Source organism: Felis catus, chromosome D2, assembly GCF_018350175.1.
Source record: "Felis catus isolate Fca126 chromosome D2, F.catus_Fca126_mat1.0, whole genome shotgun sequence".
Taxonomy (NCBI): Eukaryota; Metazoa; Chordata; class Mammalia; order Carnivora; family Felidae; genus Felis; species Felis catus.
Window position 1 is genome coordinate 39,121,278 of NC_058378.1, and position 14,534 is coordinate 39,135,811.

General features: G+C 59.6%; 1 protein-coding gene and 1 long non-coding RNA gene across 6 annotated transcripts in view; one reads left to right on the forward strand and one right to left on the reverse strand.

Moving 5' to 3' along the window:
- The window catches only part of ZMIZ1 (zinc finger MIZ-type containing 1), a 233,259-nt gene that overhangs the window by 78,355 nt on the left and 140,370 nt on the right, over window positions 1–14,534 (forward strand). For 3 of the 5 annotated variants that reach the window (XM_045040201.1, XM_045040204.1, XM_011287295.4), the window contains exon 3: window positions 7,583–7,662. The exons of 1 other annotated variant lie outside the window; for it this stretch is intronic. The gene's annotated coding sequence lies outside the window, so the exon portion shown is untranslated. The remainder of the gene's footprint in view (window positions 1–7,582; window positions 7,663–14,534) is intronic. One more of the 5 variants, XM_045040202.1, reaches the window with a different exon arrangement.
- Window positions 9,560–11,655, reverse strand: LOC123380816. The gene is made up of 2 exons (XR_006587040.1): window positions 11,446–11,655; window positions 9,560–10,212 (listed from the first exon to the last, which is right to left on the reverse strand). It is a non-coding gene; the product is annotated as an uncharacterized LOC123380816 (long non-coding RNA).

Consider the following 14,534-nt stretch of genomic DNA (forward strand, 5'->3'; position numbering starts at 1 on the left):
TTGGGGCCAGGCCTGGTCCGGACGTGGCAGGTACCGTGTTCTCTGACCTAAAGTTGTTTTCACATGGTGCCTCCCATCACTGCTCATTCATTCGTCCAGCAGACATTCCAGAGTTTCTGGGGGCCACGGGAAGAAGACACCCGTCAGGGGGCTGGCCTCAGCCTCTCTTTCTAGTCTGTTCAGGGGTCCGGTCCCAGAGGTCAGGTTCTGGCGGCCCCAGGGATTGATGGGCACGTGAGAGGTGGCTCCCCCCAAATCCCTTGAAGTTGCTGGGCCGAAGGAGCCCCTCTTTCTGAAGGAATGCAGGGAGACCCCGGACTCCAGGGCGAAGGAGGTCATCCTAGGCTAATCCTGACGCCTCCGCCGGGAAGCAGCTACGGAGGACCTCGTGCCTCCTGGCGGGGACCCTGGGACACGCTCTGGGTGTGCTGTGACAGGGAGAGGCTCTGGGGCTGTTCCTCTCGCTTTACAGATGGAAGATGGAGACATCATGGGATGGGAAGGCACTGGCCCAGGTCAAGGAGGGTAAAAAGGCAAAGGGCCGACTGGAACCCACCTCCCTGTAAGCAGGGCCGGGTGGAGACAGGCAGGCTTCTCCAAGGCAGCTGCATCGGTGAGCATCTTGGGATAGGCCGCAGAGTGCAGCATGATGATGAATGCCCCCTACAACCCCCTCCCTCCCCAGCCTTCCCGGCAGCAACCCTGCAGCCCACCGCTGGACTGCCCTTGACGGGGGGGGACTGGCATTCCTACAAACAGCGAGAGCTCCTGTGGCCTGGCTCCTCCAAGGAGGTGAGCCACCCATTCACCCCAATTAAACCTTCTCCCACCCAACATTGAGTAAACAGAGGCAGGGGTAGGTACAGGGACTTGGCTAAGGACGTGTGGCCTGCAAACAGCGAAACCAGGATTTCATCTAGGCCTGGGTGACATTGGTGCCCGAGCTCAGACCCACTACCTCCTGCTCGCAAGACCAGTGCTTTCCTTTGTCTGGCATTTGTAAATCTGGGCCTCGGCCACCTCCTCAAACTGGCCTGGCCCCCGTGTGGCCAGAATCCCAGAGGGATGCCTGTGTGGGGAGTGAGACCGCTGGGGGCTAGCCTGGGCCCAGGAGGGGGGGTCACTGGGAAGACTCCATGCTAGGCGGGGTGCCTGTGCCACTGGAAGCCCCCGTGCCCCTCAGCCTCTCGATCATTCCACCTGCCTCCTCAATGGGGGGAGCACAGGGCTTGGAGTCCAGGCTGCCCGTGGAGCTGCCCAGCCCTGTATGGATCACGGATGAAATGTCAGCTCGGTTAGTCCTCCAGCAAGTGTTTGCCCAGATAAGGAGACTGAGACCTGGGGGACAGGTGGACCTTACCTTCCTGGTCCACCTTCAACACCAGAACTGACCTGGGTTCTCGTCTTGGTCTTGGGCCCATCCCTGTTCCTCTTTGGACTTATGTCCCCTCCTGGGTAAGGTGGCAAGCTTAAACTGAGGACTTCCAAGGACTCTTGTGAGAGCCTCCGTCAGGCCCTGTTAATGCTGCAGAGGAATCGGGATTGGGGACGTGCCGGGGGTAGAGAGCAGGGGTATCGCTCCAGAGCTCCATCCAGTGTCCTCAGACGGACAGTGCAGGACCAGGTGGCAGAGGCAGGACACTGAGTCCCTAAGAGGGGCCCGTTGGCAGCAAATTCAATTTAGATCATCAGCAGTGGGATGGGTGGGTGCCAAGGGCCCTGGTTTGGCCAAGCCCAAGTGGGTGCTCCTCCGGGCGAGACCCTAGCCCCTGGCAAGGGAGAGGCTATGCCCACCCCCAAGGGGCTGATGAGAGCGTGGGCATAGAAAGACCATCAGGTGCAGAGCTTACCCCAGGAGTGTGCTCAGCTTTGGCATGCTTTTTCCATTTATATGGAAAGGGACTGGGAGTAGGTGGTCTTCGGGAAGCCCATCTCTGGGGAACAGACCCACTGGCCCTGCTCCTGAGTCAGCCTTAGGAGGGGCCTGTGCCTTTTGGCTTTGCCTGGGCCTTTGCCCTCCTGCTTGAGAGACTCTGCCCAAAAGGATGATGCCCCAGACCCCCTGTTTTGCTGCCAGGCCGAGGTGGGCACACCTACCAGCACTTCTGTCCTAGAATTATCCAACTTCCGGTGTTTTGGCCCACCTCGTGTTAGATAGTGTGCAGACACCCTTGGGAAAGCATACAGGCTGGCACTTGTTGGCCTTTGACCTTGGCTCCCCTCCCCCCACTCCAACCCTGCTCCTCCTCTTCCTCCTCTGTCAGTAGTTGTTGAAAGAAGGAAATGAATGAATGGATGGATGGATGAATGGAATGAAGGAACAACCCCCAGAAGTCATTTCTCCATTTTCACAAAGGGGAAACCAATTTCAGATGTTATGAGGGTGGAGAGGGCAGTTCTGGGAGCCCCTACCCTTCTCCAACTCCCACTCTTTGGGTCCCCCACCGTGCCAGGGCACGGCCCCAGGTTTTGCGCTGGGCATCTCCTGTCACCGGGGCTGTCCCCACCTGGAGACATCCATCAGGGCCCCGCAGCAGACTGGCCAGGCCTACGCTTCATTGCTGAGTCCCGGAGGTCAGCCCATGACACTGGTCTGCACCACCAACCCCCCCCTCCCCCCCACTTGCCAAGATTCCACACTGGAGAGAGGGAGGCGTAAAGCCCAGGGGCATGGGCTGGGCTTCCCTGGGCCTGGGTGTGGGCAGGTTGTCAGAACAGCTCCAAATACTCTCAGACGAAGTGAAGACAGACAGGATTATTGAACCAAGGTTAGTTCATGATTCTCGGACAGCCCTGCCCAGCCCAGGAGTTCTGCACCCCCGCCTCCCCCCCACCCCCCACCCCAGACAACCACTTACTAGGTCTGCTTTCTTATCTGTTCCTTGAGGCCAGCTGCGGCTACTTCTCTTTGGCGAAAAGACTCAGCATTTCAGTCCCACCCTGGGCACTGGGCCACCTGAGCCTCTGGGCTCAACCCTGCTGTACCTAGAGTGAGTGGACAAGGGTTTCACAGCCAAAGAGACGATCAGGCACCCGGTTTTAATTGGGCAAGGAGGAGGAAGGAAACAGCATCAAGGCGTCTGGAGGTTCAGGAATGGGAAAGATCATTTGGGGGACTCTCAGGGAGGGCAGCACGGTGGAGGTGGTCGTTGGGCACCGAAGGAAGGGGTTTCGATGGGCAGAGCTGTTGAAAGTATGACTGGGGTGAGACAGTACCTCTTCCGCCGCTCTGGTCTCTGCTGGGCGCTTCTTGGGCTTTATGGCTCCCTGGTGACAGGACTGTACTGAGGATAGATGGAATGGGGGCAGTGAGGGCTTATGGGGCCGCTGAGGAAGCCCTGGAAGATGGAAGAATTTTCTGCGTGTTTATGGCAAGCTGAGTTTCTCACTCCAAAGGCACAACAGGCATGCGTGTGTGTGTGCTCGCGCGTGTGTTTGGGGGTGGTGATTGGCAGCAGGGGTGAGGCATCTCAGAGGCCGCATGGATGTAACCCCCTGCCCCCCCCACACACCTACTGGGGTAGTCCAGCCCCTCCCCCAGGGGCCTGCGGGTAGGTCAGTGCCCTGCCCTACAAGATCAGCCTGGGGCCTCTCCTACTGGATGTTTAATCAGAAGCACAATTCAAAGCTGCCTTCTTTCCTCCTGGCCAGCAGGCTTCAACTTCTACCTGGGCCCAGGACCCTCTCCGTCTGGCTCTCCCCCATGGTCTGGATTCCTCTCCCCCAACTGCCCCACTCCCCCCCGCCCCCCGCGTGATGAGGTCAGGGAACATGTATTCCAGGAATGTGGGAGGTGGGGCGCCAGCCTGGTTTGGATAACCATCGCGGTAAATATTTGCCTTGCTCCCAGAGCCGGTACCGGCCGCCAGGGTAGGACGAGGGGCCTGTTCCCAGGGTCATGTAAGGGGATGTTTTCCCGGGTGGATCTCTGAGGTGGGGGAACCCGTGTCTCCCCAGTGAGCCTGGGAACTGGGTCTGAGGCCACCCGCCCTGCGCAGGGCCAAAGACAGGGCCCCTGGCCCGCAGGACCAGCAACTGTTTGTCCCATCTGTGAAATGGGGATAAAAACAGCCCAGGTGAGGAAGGTCAGTGCCACGGGAGCCGGTTTAGGTCGGTTCAGCCAGTGGAGCAGGAGGTTAGACCCAGTTTGGGTGCGTCCCATGTGACCACGTTTTGGTCCCAACTTGGCCACTTATGACCTTGAGTAATTTCACCCTCCTTCAAACTTTTAACAGCCACCATCCCCTGACCTGTTTCTTCCTACGTGGCACCTGTATTGACACGCCCATTTCGCGTTAAGCTGTCACAGCCACCAGGGCCCAAGGAGCACATGTGTTCACGTGATTAGCAGCACGTGACCGGAACCCTGAACTCCGGCTCAGGGATGCCATCGGTACGGCCACCTGCCTACAGACCACACTGGGCTGTCTGACCCCCTCCCCCAGTGGCCTGTGGGTAAGTGAATGCTCTGGCCGATACCGGGCTCTACAAGGTCAGCTCGAAGCCTCGCTGATGGGTGAACAGCTAGAGGGGTCACCAGTCTCTGTTTAGAAAGGAGATGAGGGCTCAGAGAGGCCAAGTGACCTGCTCAAGGTCACCCAGCATTAAAGGGCAAACCAGGGATTCCAATCCAGCTCTGCCCACCCTTGTTCTCGACCTCACCACTGAGCACAAGACCAGGGCTCCAGCCCAGAACGTGGGTTCCGAACCTTCGGCAGTTGTAAAGAACAACCAGTCACTTAGCCACAGGCCTGGAGTCACAGGCACAGAGTCTCCAGGGTGCCCCACATCCTGGATGCCCTGTGGCACAGGCACCTTGGTCCTCCAGCAATCCCGGATTGGCCCTGCGTCTACTCTGGGCCAGCCTCAGCCCCAAGCAGCTAGTCCTGTACCTCCCCTCAGGCCCGGGTCCTCCCAGGGCATCCCTGCAGGAAGAAAGGTCGGGAAGGTGGGTGTGTGTGGGAGAAGGTATCTGGGTCCTGGGACACTCCCCACCCCAGAGTGACCTTTGCCGTGTCCCAGGCCCAGCCTTGCCACTCTCCCGCTGTGATACCTCTGGCCACGCTATCCTCCCTCAGAGCTCAGTTTCCTGCTCTGCAAAATGGGCTCCCGCCCTGCCCTGTCCTGCCCTGCCCCTGGGAGCTCCAGACACACAATGAGAATGAAAGCGTGGTTTGACCTGCAGTCGGCAAGCCCCTTTCTGCCCTTCTGGCCTTCATAGTAAGAGGCTGCCTTGGCCAGGCTGTCTCCCCACTGCCCGCCCCTGGAGTGAAGAGTGAGCAGTGAGGCTGTCTCCCCACTCCCCGCCCCTCCGAGGCTCACAAGGAAGTTGATAGCCCCCAGCCTATCTCTGTGCGCTCGCTGTGTGACCTTGGATATATCTCTTCCCCTCTCTGGTCTGTTTGCCCCTCTGCACGGGCCCAACAAAGAGCCTGGGTGGCTGAGGGCCACGGGGCCCGCGCGGAGGCACCGTGAGCTGGAGTACCCCGAAGCGGCAGGATGGGCGGGTGTCGTTCCTTGGGGCCTGGATGTTGCTCACTGTGTGAGCGAGGACTTTCCGGCTCTGGCTTCTATCTCAGCTGCCAAAATAATTATTTTCTCTTTGTCAGCGGGTCTGCGGGCCAGCTCGCCTCTGGGAAAGGCCTGAGCTGTGGGTGGTGGGGAGGCAGGAGGCTGATTCCGGTTCTGCCCCAGCCACTGACTTGCTGCGTGTCCCTGGGACGGGGGTGGGCGCTGCCTCTCTTCAGGCCTCAGTTTCCTTCTCTGAAAAATGGGAGAGTCAGAGCCTGTGAATACAAGTGCTGTTTGTGTTCCCACGGCAAGAAGTTTGGGGGCTGCCAGAGCCAAAGGGTCAGGACGCAGAGACGTTGTCTTTCCCTGCTGGGGTGGGGATGTCATCCCTGGCTTTGGGGGCTTGGGGCTTCGGGGCCTTGGGGCTTCGGGGCCTAATGCTCCATAGAGCCCAGCACCAGCCCCTGCAAGGTCATTAATGTCTCAGCTGACATACCTGCCCCTCCGGCCCTCATGTGTGCTACTCCCTATGTTCCCATCCCACAGATGAGAAAACTGAGGCACGGAAGGGTTTAATTAACAAATTTGCGCTAAGCCCCACACTTGGTAAGAGGGCGAAACACAGACTTGAACCAGCCACAGCACCCACTTCTCTCCCACTGCCCAGTGGGGTGGGCCAGGTCTGAGGCCTCCAGCGGCCCCCTGGCATGTGTGAGAGCCCACAACTAATGTGGCCTGCACACTCCCTCTCCCTCTGTTAGCCATGGGGCTCGTCCCGAGAGGCATTCAGCCCGCAGTCCGGTTTCCCATTTCTTAGAGGAGGATGTGCAGGCCTACGGAGCGTGGCAGTTGCCTGGAGCCCCCCGGGGAGGCACCTTCAAAGCTGGGACCCAAACTTGGGGTTCTGTGGCTGGCACCCTGCGGCCGGGACTCCAGAGAAGTCCACCTGCCAGGCCCTTGGGTCTGGTCCTCCAGGATCTGTAGGGAGGTGGAACAGAGTAAAAAGCACGGGTGGCCCCTGAGGAGGTGGGCGGGTCGGAACCTCCCTGCCAACTGTGAGGATAATCAACAGTGGGGGGCAGGGGACCAGAGTGTCCATGCCTTCTCCCTCCCTCTGACATCTCCACATACCCAGTGCACCCCTGCCTCTCTGCCTGCTGTTCCCTCTGCCAGGAGCACCACTCTCTCTGGTCTGGACCCCCAGAACAGCCTACATGCCGGTCTCCCTGCCTCCCAGAGTCCCTCCCAAGCCCTTCTCCCCCAGCAGCCATGGGAATCTTTTCAAACTGGAACTAGGGTTATGTCCCTCGGCTGTTCAGACCCTCCCGTGGCTCTCAGTGATTGGCCATGCCCCTTGACCCCCACTCACCCCACCTCTCCTTCCCTCATCACACCTACCACCCGCCCGCTCTCAAGTCCTTCACTGAAGCAGGCTTTCTTCCCTGTCTTTGAGTCTTCGCATATGCTGGTCCCTCTGCCTGGAATGCTGTTCCATGCATCTTGGCCTGCCTCTCTTCTGGCTCATCCTTTGACTTTACTTCCCCAGGGAGGCTCCCCTGAACCTTGACTCCATGTTGCGTAGCCCCTGTACTCATTCTTTCTGGCAGATGCCCCTTCGAATTATGTAGCGTTTAACTGTTGGAACCCCCACAGAGACAGGAACCCCCGTCCCATTCACAGCTCAGGATGTTTGTTCAGTGTTTCTTGAGCGAATGAATGGACAACACTGAGTGCTTCTGTCCCCGTATGTCCTTAGATGCTCCTAGAAGGCCTGAGAGAGCTTGTGATCCCATTTGACAGGTGAGGAAACCAAAACCCAGGGAGGCCAGGGGCATATCCACATAGCTGGTAACGGGCAAATGGGGGTGTCAGGGGATTGTTGGTGTCAGGGCACTCCATGATTATGCCCCTCTTCCGCTCAGCCCCTCTGAGTCTCCATCTGTCAAATGGGGATGACTTGGTTTTGCCCAGTAGGTGGGGATGGGGGGGGGGTGGGGGGGGGGGAAGTGGCAGCCCGATCGGTTCCAGGGCTGCCGCGAGGGGCCCCTCTGACCACCCCTTCCCCTTGCAGCAGGATGGAACTGCAGTGAGGTGCGGGGGCTGAGCACTGCTGACCAGACGTGGGACGCTGGTGGTTCGCGGGTCACTGAGGTAGGTGTGCGGCTGGTGGGGAAGGCTTGGCCCGGGTGCTTGGAGAAGGGGCAGGCACGTCCTGAGTAGCGACTAGGTGTTAGCCCCGGCATACCCAGCCTTTGATTGGGCCTCGGCCCTGGTGGGCGGGACTGGGTGCTGCCCCGCCCCCTGCTTAGACCTCGTCGGCCCCAGAGGCCTCTGGGACCTGGCCTTTGTCCAGAGTGCCTGCCGGGGAAGGGCTGGGGGAGAGAACCCAGAGAGAGGGGCAGGTTTGGGGTCCCCAGCCTTGGCGCAGCACCTGTGTCTGTACCACTCAGCCCGGGACGCGTGGGCCCCGTATGCCAAGCGACATGGCGGCCACGCAGGAAGAGGCCTGGGTGAGCAGAAAGGCCTATTTGCTGAAATGGGCAGTGTGTCTGGCCACCTCCTTGTCTCCCGCAAACACGCTGAGGTGCGCGCACGAATCTCTGGGCTCTGGAGTCAAGAGTGACTGCGTTCGAATCCTGGCTCTGCCACCTGTCCACCGCGGCCTTGTGCGGTTTCTCTGTGCCTTGATTTACCTGTCTGTAAAAATGGGATGGGTTCCCAGCACCTGCCCGCACAGGTGCGTGGACACACCTGGCACCAGAGGCGCTCAGGAGGACACGTCAGAGTCACTGTCAAGGATCCTGGGATCCTTCCTTCTTTCCATACACCGCAGCTCCCGCATCCCCTCCTCCCTGAGCGCCCAGCAATGCCAGGATGGACAGGACTGGTCATCCAACATAACGAGGGGGTGGGGGCTCCCAGGGAGCTCCCAAGAGCAGCAGGAACCAGAAGGTTCTGAGGCTGAGCCTCCCGGCCCTGCCTCTGGCCTGGACACCAGCGTGTCTCATCACAGAGAGGCATTTTAGGGTTGATCGCACTTGGCCCCGTGCCAGAGGGTGACCTGTGTAATCCCTCTTTACTCTGTGGTTCCCAACCCAGAGATGAGAGGCCTTCACAAAAGTGCTGACTTGGGCCAGGGCCCTTTGTCCCAAGGCTCTGGGGCCCAGCGGGGGGAGGCAGAATCTTTGCTCTGGCATGAGGCCTTGCCTGATCATGTCCCTGCTGCCCTCAACTCCCCTCCTGAGGCCCCCGTGCTCGTAGGTGCCCGGACACGGGGCCAGGCAAGCCCTGGGATGCTGCACGCTTCAGTCAGGCTCTGGAACCAAGGGACAGGGCTGCAGGAGGTCCCGGCTCCCTGCCATCGGCTCGTGACCTTGGGCAAGACTTTCACTTTCGTGAGAGTGGGGGCCAGGGTTCTCATCAGAAAACAGGGATAATTATACCAGCCCTGCTGGGAAGGCCGTTACGGTGACGCTCGGAAACCTGAAATATTTTTAAATGTTAGAGCTTAGTAAGAGTCTACTGTGTACCAGGCACCACGCTCCTTAAAGACATATTTCTCCCCGCAGTAATCCCGTGAGGAGGTGTGTTTAGTGCCTCGTCCTTTCTCCAGAGGCTCAAAGTGGTTAAGAAACCCATAGAGCTGTAAGTAGCAGCATGGGGGTTTGAACTGTGGAATGAAGCGGCCCATGATGCCTTAGAGACCAGGGGCGGAGCCACAGGCCGGCCTGAGGTGGGTGCTCAGGAAACCGCCTCCCTCTCCGCCTTGTGCTTTGGCCTGGCCCTCCAAGCCCCGCTGCCCTCAGGAACCAGAGGGTGGCCCCTGAAGGCTGGCGACCGCCCCTCCCCAGAGGGCCTGCCGGCAACCCGATAAGGCTAGGGGGACCCACTGCTAATTGTGAGGTAACCTCTGAATTCTCCTTCACGGTGGGTTCTCTTTTCGGATGTGTTTCAAGGTAATTCATTCCCTTTCCAGAAATTGCTAGTGGCGGAGCATTAGGCAGCTGGTAATTAATCATAGGAGCGGCTTGGAGTTTATTTAAAAAAAAAAAAAAAAAAAAAAAAAAAAAGGCAGACTAGAAAGCCTTGATGGAAAAAGAAAAGAAAAGAAAACCACTCCAAGGCAAGGGTGGTAATCAATACCTCAGTGTCCTAGAAACGGCTGGGGGTGGGGTGGCGGACACGCCTCTCCTTTTCTTCCTGGGGCTGACAGATGGTCAGTGCCTGCAGTAGCCTGTGCGAGGCTCTGCCCTTCACCGTCAGCTCCCTGGGCCTCGTGGAGCAAGTCACTGCCTCTCCCCGGACTCAGCTTTGCCACCTGTAAAATGGGCGAAGGGCAGGTGCCAGACTAGAGACGGATATTGTGATGATGTTTGTTCACTGCCACGTCCTGGTGCCCGGTCCTATTATAATTTGGAGCGACAGCTGGAGTGAGGGGCCAGCTCTTTCACTCTGCAAGCTAATGGTAAAGGACAGCCTTGCCCAGCAGACTGGCCCAGCAGAGCTCGGGCCCCTCCGTGGCAGCCACACCGTCTCCCTGGCATCCTCAAGTTCAGCTTTCCAAGAGTCTGAGCCGTCTGGAGATTTTTTTCAGTTGCCCTCTGAGTGGGTAGTGAGCTCCTCGTCGCCAAAAGTGTGCAAGCTGGGGCCGCACAGGGCAGTCAGGCAGCAGACTGGGTGGGAGGGCGGTGCAGAGCATCCCTGAGTTTGAGAGAGAACATGAGGTGCTCCAGGGTGGACGCGGGAGGCTGGACGAGCAGAGAGGGGAGCCCCTGCCCAGAGGTCCCCTGGGGAGGGCTGGAAGAGGCCGCTAAGAAGGGTTGTCCCTGGAGGACACCTGTGCTTTGCGCTTTGGTGCCTGTTCCCTCCAGAAGGAAGGAGGTGCGTGCGTGTCTGTCTGTCTCTGGTTCTCTGTGTGCCCGTGCTTCTCTCCTGCCCGGCTCCCCCCGTCTCCTCACAAAGGCACCCCCACTCTGCCTCCTTAGCTCGCCCACTTTCTCCCTGTGCCACGTCCACTGCTCCCCCTTGAGCCCCCTCTGGAATTTCTCTCTGAGCCCCAGGACCTTCTCACTTCCGCTCTCCTTACCCTCAGAGACACTCCTAGCCAGGCGTCCCCGCAGACATCTGCTCTGCGTCTGCTCTGTGTCATCGCCTCTGTCATTGCCAGGACTCAGCAGAACTGAGACCTCCCGGGCTCCCAACCTGCCGCCCTGAGCCTTGTTCTTGCAGCTCTGGCGGCACACGGCTCCCCCCACGCCCACCCTGCTCTTTGGAGGTATCCAAGGCAGTGCCCCGCACTCCCGGCTTCGGAGGCTGTGCGCTCCGTGTGGCCTTGAGCTGGAGCAGACGCCATCCCGTCTCCAGGGACCCCCCCCGTGCCGACCACTCGGGATGGAGCCCGAACTCCCGGCTGCCCTGTGCTGTCCTGGGCACCTGGGCCTCTGGCTGCAGGCTAAAGCAGGGAAGCAAGAGGGGGCCTGTGTCCACTCACAGGGGCGGTTGGAGCCTGGCATTGCCCTCCAGCGCTAATAAAACTCCTGCTGTAATTAGAAGTGAGGTGTCCGAGAGCTGACTGCCTGGCGGGAGCCAGTGTGTGCTCATGAATAAATAAGTTGTCCTCTCCCGAGGGGAGAAGGAACCAGAGGGTGGCCTCCCAGAGAACCACGGGCCTGAGGGTCTCAGCGGTCTGTGAGGTTGGCTGCTGTGTTCTGGTGGCTGGACACCTCCATTCACCTGGACGCCTTCTGGAAGCTCCCTCGGCCCCCATCCCCGGCCGTCAGACTCCCTGGGAGCGCCAGCCGCCGTGCACCGGCAGACTCAGCCTGGCACTCGAAGCCACCACCGCCGGCCCCAGCCTCCTTGCAGGGCCGCATCACACGCTAGCTGTCCGCCAGTGCCCTGGGCTGCAGCTTCCCTGTGCCGCCCCCTCCTCACCTTTATGACACGTCCCCGCCATGGCACCTTTGCTCCTGCCCTTCCTTCTGCCTTGAAAGCCCTCCACCCGCATTGCTGTGTGGCTGGAAACTTTTGGAGCCTTCCTCAAGCCGTGCTTCCTCTACAGGGTCAGACGTGGCCTCCACACCCCCTGGGCCCCACGCCCTCCGCTTCCCAGAGGCCTTGCTCCTTTCCTCCCTGAACTCTCTCGACTCCGAACCCTCTTTATGCTCCTGTGTTTCTAGACTGCCTGCCCCCTTATCTTCTCTTTTGTCTTGACTGTGTATTGGAAGGATAACCTCTTGGCTCCTCTGTGCTCTTTTTTCCTCCTGGTGTGTATTTAACGCCTACACCGCCCGCAGAGGCCGGTGTTCAGCGGCCCCGTGGGGTTCCCTCATCCGCAGGTGGGGAAACTGAGGCTGGGAAAGGCAGTCTTGCAGATAAGAGTTGGCAGGGTGAGTGCGTGCCTTCCCTGTAGGCAAGTCTCTGCTACCTTTCTGCAGTTTAAAGTAAGGAACTGGGGCACGGGGCATGGGGCACTGGTCATAAAGGTAAATTGAGGTGGACAGGACCGTGGCTAGTACCTAGGCAACCACACCTTCAAAGAGAGGGGACATGTTGTGAGGGTTCCATTTCCCTCACCGTGGGTTCTGGGGTCCTGGTGCTTCCCCACCGAATCCCCGAACAGCCCTAGACCGAGGGGACCAACACAGGGTGAGCCACACGGGGATCAGTGCTGTGCCTTATCACTGCACGCACAGCATACAGCCTAGAGCACTGGGGTTCAGGGGGTCCGAGCACCGAGCTCCTCCCAGGAAGAGAGGATGGCCCCTGTCCTCCTGCCGCGCCATCCAGGATGCGGTCTGAACTGCAGAGGCGCCCAAGTGCGTGTCCGTGGAAGATTCCCACACGGTAGGGAGATGCCTGGGGCAGGCAAAGCTCCGAAAGCAGGAGGGGAAGGAGGGAGTTTTCCCTGCAGATCCTGGCCCCGCCCCCGCTGGCCTGGAGGGACCTCCCAGGGGCACACCGGCGGCAGAAAAGCCCCTCCAGAGCCCTGTGCCCTCTGGAGCCAGTTTCCCCCTTTGGGACCTGCAGTCCCCACCGGCCGCACATTGCTGCCTGCTCCGTTGACAGCTGGTCTCTTGTTTGCCTCTGCCTAGGGATCGTGGCAGGAAGTCTTGGAAGGTCCAGGTGCTGGGCTCATCCTCCCCCCCGCCCTGGGTCCCACACCACAGGCAGGGCTGGGGCCACAGCCCAAGGAGGACCCCCCTCCCAAGGGCTACCTCCTCCCACCTGCCGAGAGCTGCAGAACTTATGCGTGCTGAGCTAGCCCCGCGAGACACATCTAGCCCGTCCTTCAGCCCCCTGCACCCATGGCTTTTCCTTGTCTCCACTCCTCCATGCCAGCCACCTGCTGTCTCCCCTGCGGGGCTGGAAACCCCTCAAAGAAGGCTCGGGGCAGACTGAACCTTGTCCCCCATCCACCAGGCATGGCTCCTAGTACGCCTATGCTGAACAGGCAGGGAGCCTGCAGGCACTCACCTGTGTGCCCTTAGTTTTCTTTGGGGACGGCAAGATTTTATCTGGTGTGCCAGTTCTTAAATTTTTTTTTTTTTTAACATTTATTTATTTTTGAGACAGAGAGAGACAGAGCATGAACGGGGGAGGGGCAGAGAGAGAGAGGGAGACACAGAATCCGAAACAGGCTCCAGGCTCTGCGCTGTCAGCACAGAGCCCGATGCGGGGCTCGAACTCACGGACCGCGAGATCATGACCTGAGCCGAAGTCGACGCTTCACCGACTGAGCCACCCAGGCGCCCCTGGTGTGCCAGTTCTTAATGTGCCGGGTGGGCTGTGTTAAGAAGGATTCTGAGTCTGTGTGTTTCTCGTGGTGCATGCTTGTCCTTTCAGCCCCCAGCTCCCTGGCCAGCAGGTCCATTTGTCAGGTGTCTCAGTCCTGGGCTGTGGCCAGTGCAGGCGTGGGGAGGAGATGGTGACCTCAATGTGGTCCCTCAGGTGTCCGTCTACTGAGGCTCCTGGGCAGACTGCCCTGAGAACCTTCCAGAGCCCCTGGGGTTATAGGGACCACATAACTCCCAGAGAGCTGACTGGGGAGCACCAGTCCCATGCCCACCACTCCTGTTAATGCGATCGTGTGAAAGCTTTTCCCTCACATCTGTCTTTCCTGTTAAGTGCTTCTCACCCTTCTTCCGTTCCGGTTTGGGAAGCAGCACATCTTGCCTCACAGCTGTTTGGGACCCTCCGCTGCTTCCCCGAGGCTCTTTGGGGGCCTCTTTAAGAGCCTGTGGGAGCATCTCTGCTTCCTAACCCCGGTGGGATGCTCCCGTGCTGCCCCCATCTGGCCCACGCTCTGGTTGGCCGGTGGGACAGCCTAGTGTGTGACGGGTCTCACTGGGTGGCCCCTGGTGAGGTCTCTCAGCCCCACCTCCACCCGACTCCCAACCGCCCTGGGTCACCCTGGCCTGGGGAGCCAGCCCCCTGCACCCCCACTGTCTCTGCTCCCGGCAGATGCCCTCTCAGCCAAGGCTCCCGACCATCCTCCGCCCAGCAGCTCCAGGGTGGCCAAGCACTGAGCCAGGAGAACTTTGATGAACTAACACTTGTAAATAACCCAAAACATTTTTCTCTGTGTGTGGAAGAAACACAACAAAAACACCCACATCCCCTGGCCAGCTTCGCCTGTCCCGTCGCAGCTCCAGGAGGGCTGGTCCAGGTCATCCCATGCCTGCCAGGGGCTCCTTCAGCGGCGGCTTGCATACCTCCACTGCTGGGGAGCTCACCACCTCCCATAAGGGTTTGCTCATGCATGTACACTTCAGTGTGGTAAGGGATGCTTTATGACATGGGGTTAAAGCATGGGTTTCAGGAACAGGTGGTTCTGGGTTCAAGACCTTGCCTTGCCACCTGTCAGCTGGGTGAGTCTGGACAAGTTGCTTCATCTCTGATACCCTCTGTTAGATCATAGATGAGGAAAATCTACAAGTGGGGAGAGGCCTGCCTGCCTGCCAGGGGTGCCAGCAGCCCTGTGTGGCACCAGCCTTCTCTGGTAATGGAAGACGGATGCCCTC